The sequence below is a fragment of the Pieris brassicae genome, unplaced genomic scaffold (genome assembly GCF_905147105.1).
Source record: "Pieris brassicae unplaced genomic scaffold, ilPieBrab1.1, whole genome shotgun sequence".
Classification (NCBI taxonomy): Eukaryota; Metazoa; Arthropoda; class Insecta; order Lepidoptera; family Pieridae; genus Pieris; species Pieris brassicae.
Genome location: NW_025575883.1, coordinates 9,241 through 28,623, shown reverse-complemented (window position 1 = coordinate 28,623; position 19,383 = coordinate 9,241). Strand labels below are relative to the sequence as shown.

The 19,383-nt window shown below is 36.8% G+C and overlaps 3 long non-coding RNA genes across 6 annotated transcripts; 1 reads left to right on the top strand and 2 right to left on the bottom strand.

Moving 5' to 3' along the window:
* Positions 1-5,185: 5,185 nt before the first annotated feature.
* LOC123719131 lies at positions 5,186-7,807 on the bottom strand. Of its 2 annotated transcripts, XR_006755194.1 has the most exons (5): positions 7,643-7,807; positions 7,300-7,438; positions 6,608-6,651; positions 5,980-6,162; positions 5,187-5,543 (listed from the first exon to the last, which is right to left on the bottom strand). It is a non-coding gene; the product is annotated as an uncharacterized LOC123719131 (long non-coding RNA). The 2 variants fall into 2 exon arrangements; XR_006755195.1 differs by lacking the exon at positions 6,608-6,651 and having other exon boundaries at positions 5,186-5,543.
* Positions 7,808-7,851: 44 nt separating this feature from the next.
* Positions 7,852-11,022, top strand: LOC123719132. Of its 3 annotated transcripts, none has more exons than XR_006755197.1 (4): positions 7,852-8,248; positions 8,637-8,773; positions 8,923-9,021; positions 10,918-11,022. It is a non-coding gene; the product is annotated as an uncharacterized LOC123719132 (long non-coding RNA). The 3 variants fall into 3 exon arrangements; XR_006755196.1 differs by having other exon boundaries at positions 8,923-9,047; XR_006755198.1 differs by lacking the exon at positions 8,923-9,021.
* A 406-nt stretch (positions 11,023-11,428) lies between these two features.
* On the bottom strand, positions 11,429-12,917 carry LOC123719133. The gene is made up of 3 exons (XR_006755199.1): positions 12,171-12,917; positions 11,716-12,090; positions 11,429-11,488 (listed from the first exon to the last, which is right to left on the bottom strand). It is a non-coding gene; the product is annotated as an uncharacterized LOC123719133 (long non-coding RNA).
* Positions 12,918-19,383: the final 6,466 nt, after the last annotated feature.

Below are 19,383 nucleotides of genomic sequence, written 5' to 3'. Positions count from 1 at the left end.
CTCCGAGAGCATAGCCAGACGCAGGCACTCTCTTCAACATACAGTTATTCGTTTCATAACGATTAACTAAATCATGGGAGTTACACTCCGAGAGCATAGCCAGACGCAGGCACTCTCTTCAACATACAGTTATTCGTTTCATAACGATTAACTAAATCATGGGAGTTACACTCCGAGAGCATAGCCAGACGCAGGCACTCTCTTCAACATACAGTTATTCGTTTCATAACGATTAACTAAATCATGGGAGTTACACTCCGAGAGCATAGCCAGATGCAGGCACTCTCTTCTACATACAGTTATTCGTTTCATAACGATTAACTAAATCATGGGAGTTACACTCCGAGAGCATAGCCAGACGCAGGCACTCTCTTCAACATACAGTTATTCGTTTCATAACGATTAACTAAATCATGGGAGTTACACTCCGAGAGCATAGCCAGACGCAGGCACTCTCTTCAACATACAGTTATTCGTTTCATAACGATTAACTAAATCATGGGAGTTACACTCCGAGAGCATAGCCAGACGCAGGCACTCTCTTCTACATACAGTTACTCGTTTCATAACGATTAACTAAATCATGGGAGTTACACTCCGAGAGCATAGCCAGACGCAGGCACTCTCTTCAACATACAGTTATTCGTTTCATAACGATTAACTAAATCATGGGAGTTACACTCCGAGAGCATAGCCAGACGCAGGCACTCTCTTCAACATACAGTTATTCGTTTCATAACGATTAACTAAATCATGGGAGTTACACTCCGAGAGCATAGCCAGACGCAGGCACTCTCTTCAACATACAGTTATTCGTTTCATAACGAATAACTAAATCATGGGAGTTACACTCCGAGAGCATAGCCAGACGCAGGCACTCTCTTCAACATACAGTTATTCGTTTCATAACGATTAACTAAATCATGGGAGTTACACTCCGAGAGCATAGCCAGACGCAGGCACTCTCTTCAACATACAGTTATTCGTTTCATAACGATTAACTAAATCATGGGAGTTACACTCCGAGAGCATAGCCAGACGCAGGCACTCTCTTCAACATACAGTTATTCGTTTCATAACGATTAACTAAATCATGGGAGTTACACTCCGAGAGCATAGCCAGACGCAGGCACTCTCTTCAACATACAGTTATTCGTTTCATAACGATTAACTAAATCATGGGAGTTACACACCGAGAGCATAGCCAGACGCAGGCACTCTCTTCAACATACAGTTATTCGTTTCATAACGATTAACTAAATCATGGGAGTTACACTCCGAGAGCATAGCCAGACGCAGGCACTCTCTTCAACATACAGTTATTCGTTTCATAACGATTAACTAAATCATGGGAGTTACACTCCGAGAGCATAGCCAGACGCAGGCACTCTCTTCAACATACAGTTATTCGTTTCATAACGATTAACTAAATCATGGGAGTTACACTCCGAGAGCATAGCCAGACGCAGGCACTCTCTTCAACATACAGTTATTCGTTTCATAACGATTAACTAAATCATGGGAGTTACACTCCGAGAGCATAGCCAGACGCAGGCACTCTCTTCAACATACAGTTATTCGTTTCATAACGATTAACTAAATCATGGGAGTTACACTCCGAGAGCATAGCCAGACGCAGGCACTCTCTTCAACATACAGTTATTCGTTTCATAACGATTAACTAAATCATGGGAGTTACACTCCGAGAGCATAGCCAGACGCAGGCACTCTCTTCAACATACAGTTATTCGTTTCATAACGATTAACTAAATCATGGGAGTTACACTCCGAGAGCATAGCCAGACGCAGGCACTCTCTTCAACATACAGTTATTCGTTTCATAACGATTAACTAAATCATGGGAGTTACACTCCGAGAGCATAGCCAGACGCAGGCACTCTCTTCAACATACAGTTATTCGTTTCATAACGATTAACTAAATCATGGGAGTTACACTCCGAGAGCATAGCCAGACGCAGGCACTCTCTTCAACATACAGTTATTCGTTTCATAACGATTAACTAAATCATGGGAGTTACACTCCGAGAGCATAGCCAGACGCAGGCACTCTCTTCAACATACAGTTATTCGTTTCATAACGATTAACTAAATCATGGGAGTTACACTCCGAGAGCATAGCCAGACGCAGGCACTCTCTTCAACATACAGTTATTCGTTTCATAACGATTAACTAAATCATGGGAGTTACACTCCGAGAGCATAGCCAGACGCAGGCACTCTCTTCAACATACAGTTATTCGTTACATAACGATTAACTAAATCATGGGAGTTACACTCCGAGAGCATAGCCAGACGCAGGCACTCTCTTCAACATACAGTTATTCGTTTCATAACGATTAACTAAATCATGGGAGTTACACTCCGAGAGCATAGCCAGACGCAGGCACTCTCTTCAACATACAGTTATTCGTTTCATAACGATTAACTAAATCATGGGAGTTACACACCGAGAGCATAGCCAGACGCAGGCACTCTCTTCAACATACAGTTATTCGTTTCATAACGATTAACTAAATCATGGGAGTTACACTCCGAGAGCATAGCCAGACGCAGGCACTCTCTTCAACATACAGTTATTCGTTTCATAACGATTAACTAAATCATGGGAGTTACACTCCGAGAGCATAGCCAGACGCAGGCACTCTCTTCAACATACAGTTATTCGTTTCATAACGATTAACTAAATCATGGGAGTTACACTCCGAGAGCATAGCCAGACGCAGGCACTCTCTTCAACATACAGTTATTCGTTTCATAACGATTAACTAAATCATGGGAGTTACACTCCGAGAGCATAGCCAGACGCAGGCACTCTCTTCAACATACAGTTATTCGTTTCATAACGATTAACTAAATCATGGGAGTTACACTCCGAGAGCATAGCCAGACGCAGGCACTCTCTTCAACATACAGTTATTCGTTTCATAACGATTAACTAAATCATGGGAGTTACACTCCGAGAGCATAGCCAGACGCAGGCACTCTCTTCAACATACAGTTATTCGTTTCATAACGATTAACTAAATCATGGGAGTTACACTCCGAGAGCATAGCCAGACGCAGGCACTCTCTTCAACATACAGTTATTCGTTTCATAACGATTAACTAAATCATGGGAGTTACACTCCGAGAGCATAGCCAGACGCAGGCACTCTCTTCAACATACAGTTATTCGTTTCATAACGATTAACTAAATCATGGGAGTTACACTCCGAGAGCATAGCCAGACGCAGGCACTCTCTTCAACATACAGTTATTCGTTTCATAACGATTAACTAAATCATGGGAGTTACACTCCGAAAGCATAGCCAGACGCAGGCACTCTCTTCTACATACATTTATTCGTTTCATAACGATTAACTAAATAATGGGAGTTACACTCCGAAAGCATAGCCAGACGCAGGCACTCTCTTCTACATACAGTTATTCGTTTCATAACGATTAACTAAATCATGGGAGTTACACTCCGAGAGCATAGCCAGACGCAGGCACTCTCTTCTACATACAGTTATTCGTTTCATAACGATTAACTAAATCATGGGAGTTACACTCCGAGAGCATACATAGCCAGACGTAGGCACTCTCTTCTACATACAGTTATTCGTTTCATAACGATTAACTAAATCATGGGAGTTACACTCTGAGAGCATAGCCAGACGCAGGCACTCTCTTCTACATACAGTTATTCGTTTCATAACGATTAACTAAATCATGGGAGTTACACTCCGAGAGCATAGCCAGACGCAGGCACTCTCTTCTACATACAGTTATTCGTTTCATAACGATTAACTAAATCATGGGAGTTACACTCCGAGAGCATAGCCAGACGCAGGCACTCTCTTCTACATACAGTTATTCGTTTCATAACGATTAACTAAATCATGGGAGTTACACTCCGAGAGCATAGCCAGACGCAGGCACTCTCTTCTACATACAGTTATTCGTTTCATAACGATTAACTAAATCATGGGAGTTACACTCCGAGAGCATACATAGCCAGACGTAGGCACTCTCTTCTACATACAGTTATTCGTTTCATAACGATTAACTAAATCATGGGAGTTACACTCCGAGAGCATACATAGCCAGACGTAGGCGCTCTCTTCTACATACAGTTATTCGTTTCACAACGATTAACTAAATCATGGGAGTTACACTCCGAGAGCACAGCCAGACGCAGGCACTCTCTTCTACATACAGTTATTCGTTTCATAACGATTAACTAAATCATGGGAGTTACACTCCGAGAGCATAGCCAGACGCAGGCACTCTCTTCAACATACAGTTATTCGTTTCATAACGATTAACTAAATCATGGGAGTTACACTCCGAGAGCATAGCCAGACGCAGGCACTCTCTTCTACATACAGTTATTCGTTTCATAACGATTAACTAAATCATGGGAGTTACACTCCGAGAGCATAGCCAGACGCAGGCACTCTCTTCTACATACAGTTATTCGTTTCATAACGATTAACTAAATCATGGGAGTTACACTCCGAGAGCATAGCCAGACGCAGGCACTCTCTTCTACATACAGTTATTCGTTTCATAACGATTAACTAAATCATGGGAGTTACACTCCGAGAGCATACATAGCCAGACGTAGGCACTCTCTTCTACATACAGTTATTCGTTTCATAACGATTAACTAAATCATGGGAGTTACACTCCGAGAGCATAGCCAGACGCAGGCACTCTCTTCTACATACAGTTATTCGTTTCATAACGATTAACTAAATCATGGGAGTTACACTCCGAGAGTATAGCCAGACGCAGGCACTCTCTTCAACATACAGTTATTCGTTTCATAACGATTAACTAAATCATGGGAGTTACACTCCGAGAGCATAGCCAGACGCAGGCACTCTCTTCAACATACAGTTATTCGTTTCATAACGATTAACTAAATCATGGGAGTTACACTCCGAGAGCATAGCCAGACGCAGGCACTCTCTTCAACATACAGTTATTCGTTTCATAACGATTAACTAAATCATGGGAGTTACACTCCGAGAGCATAGCCAGACGCAGGCACTCTCTTCTACATACAGTTATTCGTTTCATAACGATTAACTAAATCATGGGAGTTACACTCCGAGAGCATAGCCAGACGCAGGCACTCTCTTCTTCATACAGTTATTCGTTTCATAACGATTAACTAAATCATGGGAGTTACACCCCGAGAGCATAGCCAGACGTAGGCGTAGCTGAGTCGGCGATGCCACTTAATTTCCCTGGGAGGTTGGAGGTTCCATCTGGCTGTTACAGGGATATTCAGTTGCGCAGCTAGGTTTAGTGTCTTCGAAGAATAATAATTTCAGCGTATTAAAAACGCTGCTACTAATTGCCTAAGCTAGTTTTTAATTGGACCGACGTGGGGTTTGGATCACATCCACAATTACAGATGTCAAGTATTATTATAATAAGTGTTTATACCTCTTTCCTGTCGGTCGAATCTCCGTTCAGTCGAAAAGCTTGTCCAGCGACAGTTGTTCCAGGGGCGTCTTGTCATCATTCATCTGAAGGTAAAATAAATTATATAATTACTAGCTGCCATAGAATGTGGTTTTAGATTTGAATTTGATTTACACTTCGGTCTAAGTAACACGTGGTTGGCTAACACCAAAAATTAAAAAAGTTCATACTTTAGCCTCAATAACACGTGGTAATCATGATATTGAATTGTAGCTTATATGACACGTTTGTCGGTTTACCATAGCAGTGCCATCTATTGATCACTTACTCAATTCAGTCGAATAATTGTGACTGTCAATTAATTATAGACAAATAATTTGCAATAAAATAAAATTGCGACTATAATTAAAGATCTAAGCTACCCTATCTCTTAAGTTGGACCAGACCGCTCACGGTGTGCCAATTTAATTTAAAATCGGTTAAGTAGTTTAGGAGGCCATCGCGGACGGAAGTACTTTTCAATAAAATTTTGAAACTTACTTTGGCAAATATTCCAACTGCAACCGAATGGCTTAAAATTTGATCTGCTAGGCGCTCTTTGATTTTCTGTTTGCCATTCTGTACTGGTTGTAAGTGGTGCTGGGTTAAAGCTGGAGCAAACACGGTTGGGATTCTCGCGATCTTTATTATAAAACTCCTCTATGTGGCTCCACTTTACTGTACCTGCAATGGAAGGTTATGATCTTATTCTCAAAACAATTTTAACCAATCACAGGTCAAGCGGCAATAAGAAAATAAATATGGTACAGCAGAGGTACATCAATTATTAGTTATTTTAATTAGGCAATAAGGCAATACTAACAACTACTTGATGCAGGGAAATAATTGCCAAAGGCCACTAGCGGATAAATAAGTCAATGGATGGTCATGGTTCAATGGATAAATAAGTCATAAAAAAGTTTTAATATCTTTCCGCTGTTCAATTAATTAAATTATTATACCAACCTATGTTTAGTTTTCTGTTTATTTGTATATCTAGTGTAAATTGGAAATACCGTTTAAAAAAAAATTAAATCTTTAAACATGCACTCAAGCAAACAAGCCAATGTAAATTTGTAAAAATTAATATTCAACCACATTTTGTATAATATTCTAAAGAAGTGGTTACCTCCTCGACAAGAGCTGCTGACTTGTCTGCTGTGTCACAATCTCCTGAGAAGTAAAATGCTATTGGCTGTTTCCAGCATTTTCGAACACCGATAACCATGAAAGTTCGACTATGGTTTGGTATCACAGTAGTACGGCCTTAGCATTGAGTTTTACGTTATATGTCAGATTTTTTCTTATTGACATTTCATCAAAAGCCATTTTACATAAATTATCATTGACATCTTGGTCTTTTGTGATTTCTTTTACTGTCTGTATTACTGGGCTGTTGATTCCACATACCATTGGAATTTTGTTCAATAATGCCTTGAGAGAGCTGACAAAATAACCTAGTATTGTCTTTGGTTAACATAGCTTTTACACATTGAAAGAAACCAATTTTTTATACCGGATTAAAACTATTTGTATTATTATAAACTTATAATTATGTATAATAATCCAGTTAAAAAAATATTTTCTTTCAAAATAACCTAATCAATAATATAAAACAAAAGTTTGATTTCTTATAGATGCTCAAGACGTTCACTTTATCATCCAGTGTCCATCTCCTTCCAGTTAATTTTCTTATAAAGTTTTTCAGTTGGCTTTGTAATAGTAAAGAAAATGAATTATTTAATGTGCTTTTTAATATTTCATTGCTAGGTTCGTTTGATGTTAGTACACTTAATATAGATCTTTTGGAGTTTTTATCACCTTGAAACTTTTTTCAGAGCCTCACTATTTCAGATAGATTTTTTCTGCATCTCTTAGACAGCGTTTGCTTTTGAGGTGTAAGTTCACTGAACTTTTTCACGTCCAAGTCCTACAAAATACCTTTGCTAGTTGATGGTTCCTGGAAAATATACAAAAATAATTGAATAAAAAATTCGAAAAAGATAACAAATCCAATAAGTGGATGGAGAAAATAGAAAACTTTTAATCATCCATATATCACCTAGATGTGTGTCAGAAATGTACTGCCTACCTCTATGTAAAAAAGCATGACTATAAAAATTTGTCTATTTGACTTAGGTAGAATATGAATGTAAATACTCACTTGGATGTCATAACTTGCTCTATATGGACTACAATGTTTGTTTTTTAATTGGTCTATATCCTCCTCTATTCACTCTTAATCTAACTTGTTAAGTCTTTTCCTATCGCTGCTGGTAAATGAAGATTCATTCAAATGATTTTCACATAGTATCCTATGCTGGGCATTCACTGTAACTAATATGGATCATCGGTTTAAATACCCATATTTGTTTTGTAGATAGTACAAAAGTTATTGAAAATATCGATACTACTCGGGTATCGATACTTTTTGGTGATCACTAAATTTGTTTTTAAGCCATTCATTTTGTTTAATGGCGTCCAGTCATCGTTTGTCACCCTTGCAGTAGAAATCGTTTTACGTACTCCTATAAACTTACAACGTTTGACTACCATGGCGTCTCCGAAGCCCATTGTTTGAAGAGTTAAGTGAAGTGCAAGTGTTGGACTCAAATTAGCCGCTTGTCACGGCCTCCTCTTCTGCGCCGATCCTTGACGAACCGGTTGCTGGTCCTAGTGGGCTGACTAGTCCTGGCGAGGAATTTGCTGCGATGCCCAGACTTACTAGGTCATCTGGCAGAAGGCTTAATCCTTACTCGGATGAGTTAAAGTAAGTTTTGATTTATGTTATTTCAGGTCAGGTTATAAAATAATAAATCATTAGTAAAAAAAAAAAAAATTGCTTACTGGAATTTTGAAAAAGTTGGATTGCATAAGGTCTGTTGTGGATTTTAAAATGAAATTTATAGCTGAAAATATTTTTTTCATTGTTTGTAACTTTCTGTATTATCTAATTCTGTATTATCCTGTACTTTTTTAATATCAAAAAAGTACCCAAAACCGAATCAGAGCACCCCACTATCCACATGGTCTTGTCTGCCCTACCCCTAGAGTATATATAAAAGCTCCGAAGTAGCCGTCAACCCCCTCCCCGCCCCTCTAAAACCTCAAATATCGACGGTCCATATTGGAAAGATTAACCGATCTACTTACTTCAGAGGCCCATTCTCGGACGGAAGAGGGAACCTATGCAAGGATAAGGAAGAATCTTCTTTTGATGGTATACCGCATTTTGAGTATTTTCCCTACCATGTTTTGGCAAAGTACAACACAAAATCGTCAATATGACTTACCTGTAAGTGAAGTTTTATTATACATTGAGCTTTGAGACTTTAATACTACCCTCAGTTTTCATTTGATTGAAATTGTAACTACACGTGTGTAAATCCAGTTGTAATGTATCCTCGAACGAAGGCGTACATAACCAAAAGCGTCGCGTAACAGGTAACGCACGGCCGCCGCCCTAACGACCACTTGTCGCTGGATGAGACAATGAACTGCTGCAGGTATCGGGAGAAGATCCATCAAAGTCTAATACTCCAGGTGAAGACATACAGTTTGATCTTGCAGTAAGCTTACACTTTACAACTTTTATCTAAGTATTCTAATCAATGCACCCAATTTGAACCCAGAGGAAAAGACCGCAATCTCAAACAGGATTAATATAGGACGCAGGTTTCAAATGAAACCAAATGCTACAGCTACTTCTTGTTTAGCAGAGGCCACTCACAGTGTTCTTGTCTGCGGAAACAAGAAATATGTACCTATTAAAATTACTTATGGATACGGATTCCAATGTGACACACAATACCAAGACTCAGTCACACGACACAACTTTATTCTATATAGCCTTAAAAGATCTAAAAGAACAACTTCAAGGAACATAGGTATACAAGTACCTATTCAGTAAGCGATTAGTTGACTACAAGCTCGCATCAAAATCAGAAAAGGACAAAGAAGGTCAAAAAGAATTTAATCATAGGCAAAAGGGGAATCCAGGATGAAGGAGCTTGCTCACAGCCTACTATAGGCAGTCGCGTCCAGCGCCGCGCGCGCCACCTCGCGCTCACTGGTAGTTTATCAAAGAATGTTATTCACTTATTACTTGTGATACAACTCTATTATCGTGGATAAAAGGTTATAAAATACCTTTTTCTTGGTCAGCGATGTTCCTAAAAGTAAACTATATTCAGAGACTGAACAAAGCAAATTCGAACAATCTATAAATTACAACAAAAACACTCCCGCACAAGGCGTTAACCGACAGATAACCGTTTGGCACCGTTAGGTGGCTATCTGAGGGCCGCAGGTAAACCCGCGTTCATAAATTGAAGCGAAGCGACCAATGAGAGGGCGGCAGGCAGCAAGGCAGCGATCGGACTGACCAATGAGAGGGCAGCAGGCAGCAAGGCAGCGGTCGGACAGCGCGTGCGCACTGGCAAGCGGCGATGACTCACACGGAGCGAGCGAGATGGCACTACAGCACTGATGACTCACACGGAGAGAGCACTGGAGCAGACATCCGCACGGGTCGGCGGTCGGAAGCGAAAGTGGCCCCTGCGCATGTGTCACAACCTCTTTTATAATCACAACTCCCTCCTCCGACTCGACCATCCCACTTCGGGAAAATGGTCGAGTCAATTCGTAACAACTCGTAAACAACCGAACGAGTCAAATGAGTAACTATTGCACATGCGCACTTGTAGCAAGATTCTTAAGAATATGTTTCATAAAAATGTTTAGAATTTAGAATAATTAAATTAATATTAGAAGCTAACACAAGAAATATTAAGTTTATGTCCTCCAGCTACACTGAATGTTTACAAAATATTCAGGACGCTAGAACACTTCTTGAAGCTAAAGGATTTATTGTAAATACTGAAAAGAGTAATGAAATTCTTGTAAATTCTTGGGTATATAATAAAATGTAGAACTTAAATCTGTTAATATGATAATAATAAACAAATTTTTCAAAATCTCGCACAATTAGATGGCTTACGTGCCTACCTCTGCCTGTCCAGCAGCAGAATATGGCTGGTTTTACACGAAGGGTCTAGAGAGTAAATATTTTAACCATCGATAGTTTTACCGGACTTACAATGGTATCGTGCGTCAGACCAACCTATAAATTAAATTAAATCGGTTGACTTTTGTTAAGAAATGTATAGTGATTCAATTCAATTTCCTCATCTTACTAAAATTACTAAAGAACTTTGGCGATGGGGCGAAGGCTTACACGGTTTCCTGGTCAATTTATTTAATGGCTTTCCATCGTTTGCTATCATATTTAAAACGTTAGGAAAAATTATTAACGGCAATGAGTTTGGCATCATATTTGTTTTCCTGTGGACTACTCGAACGTGGTGACCGCTTTTCAGAAGGCTCTTAGTTTCGGGAACCATAATTTTCTAACCTAATGAAACTTATCTCTCATTCCAGCAACCGAGAAGAGTGCCTTTGTCATCAGTGTCATCTATAATATAAAAAATGAATCGCAGAATGTGTAGGTAAGCGCATAACTATACAAAGCCTGAACCAATTGTACCAGTTCTGTTTTTTTAATGTTTGTTGAAGTTGAAGTTGATGGTTTTAACATTTTCATTGGTTTACATTTATAACATTTGTTTATAACATTGGATTACATATTAGTAATATATAAGAGTATAATGAAATAAATTTTATATTATGTTATGTTTTATTTATTTTTCCTAATATTTCATTACATTACATGGTTATGATAAATAATAATTTAATTTTATAGGTAGATTAACAACATAACTTATTAAAATTTTAACTAACTTTCTTCTAAGAAAAATAAGTACTACTATTTTATATGTACAAAAGGACATTTAAATACAACATGTTTGTTTCTGCTAGAATTAAGAAGAATATATTAATTTTCCAAAATAATAAATAAAGCTTGTTCTTTCAGTTACGTCTTGATTTCCTTCATTAACTTCTTGACTTGAAACTGTATCAAGTGTTGGAACTAAAACTTCTGCCGGTATATCTACAAATTATAATCCTTACAAATATTTTGCATAACAGCTGTGGCAATAACAATAGCTTGAACTTAAGCTAGTAATAAATACAATGTTAAAGCGACATTTCCATACTCCAAATTTTCCGAAAAAGACAAATATTTTAACCTTACATCATGTTTCATTTGGGTCACATATCTTGCAACTTTTTGACATAGTATAATTATTAATACTCTAAATTATACTATATATTTACCTCTCTATAGTATTCCTATTCTTAATGTGTACTTCATCATATCTCTGGTCAGTCAGAGAAATGGTGTTAATGAATAAGGTATATTTGAGTAAGCACTATTAACAACCATCCAGTGATTTCTCAGTAGACCTGTACGATATTAAGCTATAAACAAATATACCTGTTAATTTAGTTGGCACATTTATCAAGTTCTACCTTCTTATCAATAAATTTGAATTAACTTGTAGAACTGAGTTTACAAAAGTTGTTGCATCATGAGCGGCACCAGGCCATGGGGAACAACATTAATATATTTTATTTCTGCATCACACACAGCTTGTACATTTAAAGAGAAATATCCTTTTCAATTACAATATTATTCACCAATTACGTCACCTAAAGAAAATAATGCTGCTTAAAATTATTACAACTTCATACTATAATGTACAATGTTAAATAATATATAAATTACTTACATGATGATTGAATTCGTAAATGTGGCATAACAAAAAACCACAAATAAAATATTTTAATTTTTTTGGTTCAACAGTTTATGTGCATGATAAGTTATATAAGACAAAATTCGATGTTAAGTCATGGAAAGGTATTCTTGTGGGATACGAACCAAACGGTTATAAAGTTTGGAATCCTAAATGCGAAAAATTTATTACTGTCAGAGATGTCATAGTAGATGAGACAAATTACTTCAATCCAGGCCTGCGTTGCGACCTGAAGAGAATATAGTAAATTCTCATGATAATGTTAACATTGACAACATTTCAAAGTCAATAAAGTCTCAAAAAACTGACAGATATAAATCAGATACCTGTAAATCTGATGATTATGAAGTTCCTCAGAAAATTCGCAAAACTAACCATGACATCGTCGAATTTGAACAACCAAATGCACATTCTGATGATCTTTCAGTGGTCGTAAATAATGAGGACACAACCAGTTGTATTGAACCACGTAGGAGTGATAGGCTTAAAGTCGTCCCCCTATTTCTTATAAAGAAATCGATGATAACCTTATGTGTGCTAGTTCAATTTTGTGTAAAATACCAAATTCGTTTCAAGAGATTAAAACACGAGACGATAGAGTTCATTGGGAAGGTGCAATTAAATTCTCTATTTTTAAATAAAACATGGACTTTAGTACCACGGCCAGATAACAAAAATATTATAGATTGCAAATGGATGTTTAATATAAAAAATGATGAATTCGGAAAGCCTTTACGCTATAAAGCTCGACTCGTTGCTAGGGCTTTTAGCCAGGAATATCTCATAGACTATAATGAGACTTTTGCACCTGTTGCAAGAATAGCTAGTTTTAGATTTATTATTGCTTTTGCTAATCAATATAATTTACTTGTACATCACATGGACGTAAAAACTGCATTTCTAAATGGGGTACTACAGGAAGAAATATATATGAAAGTTCCAGAAGGGGTGTCTTGCAAAAATGGTTATGTGTGTAAATTAAATAAAGCATTATATGGGCTAAAGCAAGCCGCTAGATACTGGTTTGAAATTTTTGAACAGTCTCTTAGGCGGGAGGGTTTTCAGAATTCATCAGTAGATAGATGTATTTATATACTAAATAAAGGAGATATACAGAAAAATATATATGTGGTACTTTATGTTGATGATTTGGTAATAGTGAGTGCTAATGTAAATACAATAAACAGTTTTAAAATATATTTAATGAGTAAATTTAAAATGACAGATTTACATGAAATTAAATTATTTCTTGGAATTAAAATAACTCGTTGCGATGATATGATAATGTTAGATCAAAGTGCTTATATTAAAACAGTTTTAAATAAATTTTGCATGCAGGATTGCAACAAAAACCTGCAATTACTCCTATGGATAGTAAACTCAATTATGAAGCACTAAACTCAGAAAAAATTACACTGCTCCATGTCGCAATTTAATTGGTTGTCTAATGTATATAATGCTATGTACTCGACCTGACTTAAGCACTAGCGTTAATATATTAAGTAGGTACACAAATTAAAATAATAAAGAATTGTGGCAATGCCTCAAAAAAGTGCTTAGATATTTAAAAGGCACAACTGATTTATATATTTAAATTGTTTGAACATTGTTCAATAACCTGGACAACAAAGAAACAATAGTCAGTAGCAGCCTCCTCCACAGCGGCTGAGTATATGGCCTTATATGAAGCCTTTATGGCTTAAATCTTTGGTAAGGAGTATTCATATTGATATATCCACTCCTATTGTAATATATGAAGACAATTAACTGACAGACAGACATTTTTCTAGGGAACAAATAGAGAAAAATGTAATAAAGCTAAAATACATTCCCACAGGTCAACAACCTGCAGATGCGTTAACAAAACCATTACCAGCGGTTACGTTTCATGAAATGAGGAGAAACATGGGTTTACAATTATAATATTTAATGAGTTGGCTATTATTTGTTATTAATTTAATTATTCTGTTATATTCATTGTGTTCTGATAATTATATGTAATGTATCGAATTTAAGATGATGAAATGATCTGATAAGGTTTTTCTGGGTTTTCCCTTATCCGAGCAACAAATGTTGGATCATTATTTTTGTATTTTCCCAGACTCGCTTGGAAGTTATATAGTTCTGTTTAGGCATTTGATTTGTACAAGAATTAATTTTTGAGGGGGCATGTTGATTTATTTGAGTAATATTGCAAAAATTAATCATTGTATTGACTTTTTCCTGTCATTTGAATGAGCGATCGAGCCGCCATCTTGTCGAGGCGCCAAATTGTCTTTACCTCACTCTGCTCCAGGTCATTTCTGTTTCATTCCAATGTGTATCGTGGTAGGAAGCAGACATATCACTTCCAAGTTAAACAGTAAATATATTTCTTTATTACGGATACTGTGTGTATAATTATCGTGCCCTAACAAGAATTACAACAGTTCTTAACTGATACCGCCGTTACTGCACACTCGCAATGTTCGCGAGTGTGTTGCAGGCCTTTTAAGAATTTTTAAACTTAAAAATTGTAATTTATAGTAAACTGAAATATTAAAAAGATTATTACTTATTACTGTTTTTCTTGGAACAGGTGGTAAACGAACAGATTGTCCGTGGACAATCTTAATGTCAAGTTCGCGAGTGCGTTGCCGGCCTATTAAGAATTTGTATGACTTATTTGAAGATAAATATTATAAATAGCAAAATATAGATGTACCTACTACTAGCGACATTTTGTACCAGAGTGTCATCAAATGTTGTCTATGAGATTCTTTACTTTTGTATTTAGAAAATAAAGTTCAGTTCTTTTCCGGTACTCGCTCAGTCACGTTGTTTTATTACAGGTTATGGGCCCAGGCCGCTCCTGGCTCATAAAAAGTACTTAGTTCTCGCGACAGTATAATTATTGATTATCAGGACATTATCGATAATAATAATTCGTGGCAGAATAGGACTAAGTGTGTTGAGTTGTGCAGATTTATTGTGTCGCGTCAGGCATCAGTAATGGCGTCCAGTTCGAACTATCACATTAGTGTGCCGAAACTGCAAGGGCGTGAAAATTACAGTGAATGGTGTTTCGCAGCAGAAAATTTCCTTGTCTTAGAGGGAATGGTTGGGTGTATCAAACCTGAGCCCAACGTTGCTCCAGCAGCTGCAGACGATGCGAGAACAAAAGCGAAGTTGATTCTAACAATTGACCCGGCTCTTTATGTTCATATAAAGAATGTAGCAACATCGAAAGAATTGTGGGATAAATTGAAGATGTTATTCGATGACTCGGGATTTACAAGAAAAATAAGTCTTCTGAGGAATTTAATTTCTATTCGATTAGAAAATTGCACTTCGATGACGTCATATGTAACACAAATTGTTGAAGCTGGTCAGAAATTACAAGGTACGGGTTTTGGCATAAGTGATGAGTGGATCGGATCTATCATGTTGGCTGGATTATCTGAAAAATATATGCCCATGATAATGGCAATCGAGCATTCGGGCATGATAATCACAACCGACGCCATTAAAGGGAAATTGATGGACATTGGACCGGAAGACAGTGATGCCAACAATGCGTTTGCTTGTTTCCGCAAGAATCAAAAATCAAAGAGTGTAAAGAGTACACAGTCTATGTACAAGAAAGATGGTGAGAATGGGCTTAAAGGTCTCGTTACCAGGCCATAAAATTATTAAAAAAAAAAAAAAAAAATGGTGAGAATGAACGAATGTCGACATCTGTCAAAGAAAAACAACACGTCAAATGTTATAATTGTAAACAACATGGCCACTACCGTAATCAATGCACTTATAAAGATAAATCTTATAAGAATTCTGAAAATAAATCGTCAAAAACAAGTAATGCATTCAGTGCCGTGTTTTTTAGCAGAATATTTGACAAGAGTGACTGGTATGTCGACTCTGGGTCAAGTTCGCATTTGACAAGCAATAAAGATTGGATGGTCGACGAATGTTATTCTGGGTTCACCAAGGAAATCATGGTTGCTAACCAGAATAAAGTCCCAGTGTTGTGTTGTGGAAAAGTAAACATAACAACATCAACTGAAGGATGTGACTTTAACATAACTGTTGAAAAAGTGTTGTGTGTGCCCAAATTATCTACCAACTTATTGTCAGTAAGCCAACTGATATGGCAGGGTAACAAGGTGTATTTTACAAGCGATGGATGCGAGATATTTAATAAACAGGACACTCTAGTAGCGACTGCATCACTTATAAATGGAGTTTATAAACTAAATACTTCATCTTGTTTGGTGGCAGCAACAGCAGAGTCTCCAGAAGTTTGGCATCGTAGATTGGGACATGTCAACAGTGATAACATGAATAAAATGCAGGATGCTGGGGAGGGGGTCAAATTAACTGAGAAGGCCGACATCAACAAGTCCAACTGTATAGTGTGCTGTGAAGGAAAGCAAAGTCGGTTGCCCTTCGATAATAAAGGGAACAGGAGTACTAAGCTATTGGAAATTGTACACAGTGATATATGTGGCCCAATGGAGAATGTATCGCTAGGAGGATCAAGGTACTTTCTCATTTTTGTTGATGATCACAGCAGCATGACATATTTTAATAATATTTTAAAGAATATAAAGCAAGAGTTGAGAATTCAACGTCAAATAAAATAAAAATACTTGTAAAATAAAAAGTGATAATGGCACAGAGTTCTGTAACAGAGATTTTGATAATTATTTGAAGAAACTGGGTATAATTCATCAAAGAACCAATCCCTATACTCCTGAGCAAAACGGGCTTTGTGAATGTATGAATAGGACTCTGATCGAGAAAGCAAGATGCCTTTTATTTGATGCAAGATTAGGCAAGGAATTTTGGGCTGAAGCCTAATGGCTTCAGCACACAGAGACAATAGACACAGCAGTCTATTTACAAAATAGAATTGTAAAAGGTGGATTGAACCACTGTACACCGTACAAGTTGTGGACAGGAGGCAAACCCAACCTCAGTCATTTAAGGATTTTTGGTAGTACTGTCATGAGACATATACCCAAGGAGAGAAGACGTAAGTGGGACAAGAAATCAGAACAATGCATACTGGTTGGTTACCCTGAGGATGTCAAAGGGTATAGGTTATACAATCCTTCAACAAAGGCTATTATAACCAGTCGAGATGTTGTCTTCATAAATGAAAAGTTATCTCATCAAGAAAATATGATTGAAATGGAAGTGGTAGAAGACAAACCAGCAGAAAATAGTCCACATACATCTTCAGTGGGAGAGGTGTCAGACCATGATGGAGAGGATTCATTCATTTTAACGAATGACATGGATGAAACCTATGTACCAGAGGAGGAGTCCATGACATCTGAGGAAGAACAGCAACCAGAAACCACATCAAAGTCACAACGGGTGAGACAAAAACCAGAAAGGTTTGGATATATGTGCACAGAACAGTGTAATGAATATTTTAGTGATGAACTGACATTAGAAGAAGCACTAAGGGGACCAGAGAAGGAGCAATGGGAACAGGCAGTGAAAGAAGAGCTGAAAAGCTTTGAAGACAACAAAGCATGGGAAGTTGTTGATATTCCTGCAAGTGGCAATATAGTTAAGTGCAAGTGGGTTCTAAAAAAAAAGTGTCATAGTGAAAATAATGTCCGCTATCGAGCCAGACTTGTGGCTAAAGGGTGTAGTCAAAAATATGGTGTGGACTATAGTGAAACATTTTCTCCAGTAGTACGGCATACAACACTTAGGTTATTATTCGCATTATCAGTGCAGTTCAACTTAGAAGTAACACATCTTGATGTGAAAACTGCTTTCTTAAATGGAGATCTGTCTGAGACAATATATATGCAAAAGCCTTTAGGTTATGTCTGTCCAAATAATAAAGTTTTAAAATTGACCAAAGCTATATATGGTCTCAAACAGGCATCTCGTGCATGGCATAAGAAAGTGGATGGTTGCATGTTAGCTAATGGTTATATTAAGTCCCAAATAGAGTCATGTTTATATACAAAATTTGCTGGCAGCAGTAAAACCATCGTGACATTATATGTCGATGATTTCTTTGTATTCTCAAATGATAGAAATGAAACTAGTAATCTTAAGGATATGTTGAATAAGATTTTTGTATTAAAAGACTTGGGAATTGTAAAGGAATGTCTTGGCATGTCAGTTGTATTTGATAAACAAAATAATAATTGTACTGTGACTTTAAGTCAAGAAAAATATATTGATAGATTGTTGACTAAGTTCAATATGGTTGATTGTAACACTGTGAATACTCCAATGGAGGTCAACTTAAAATGTAAGAAGGAAAATGATTGTAGTAATCAAAATCCCTATCAGCAGCTTATCGGGAGCCTAATGTATTTGGTTGTGCTCACACGACCCGATATAGCTTATGCAGTGTCATATTTAAGTCAATTCAATAATTGTAATACTGAACAACAATGGGTTTATGCCAAAAGAATTTTAAGGTATTTGAAAGGGACAAAAGATTTAGGTTTAAAATATAGTAAGGGCAAAAATGCAAACATTGAAGGTTATGTTGATGCAGACTGGTGCAGTGATGTTAATGATAGGAAATCATATTCAGGAATTTGTTATACTTTGTCTGGGTCTGTTATATCTTGGAGTTGTAGTAAGCAAAAATGTATTACACTTTCTAGTACCGAATCTGAATATGTATCCATATCAGAAGCCTGCAAAGAGGCAGTTTATTTGAGAAATTTACAATTTGAACTTACTAAAAGTATGTATAAGATCATTTTATATAATGATAGTATGAGCGCACAGAAATTGTTGTTAAACCCTGTATTCCATAATAAAACGAAGCATATTGATGTCAGATATCATTATTGTAGAGAATTAATTAATGAAAACATTATAAGTGTTAATTATCTATGTACATCAAATATGCCTGCAGATTTGTTTACAAAAAGTCTCGCTGCTGTAAAACATTATAAACATTTGAATACTTTAGGTATTGTTAAAGTGTAATTGTTTCTTTTGTTTATATAGTATCTATATTTTGAGTGGGAGTATTATAAATAGCAAAATATAGATGTACCTACTACTAGCGACATCTTGTACCAGAGTGTCATCAAATGTTGTCTATGAGATTCTTTACTTTTGTCTTTAGAAAATAAAGTTCAGTTCTTTTCCGGTACTCGCTCAGTCACGTTGTTTTATTACAATAAATACAAATAAGAATATTATTTATTAGTAT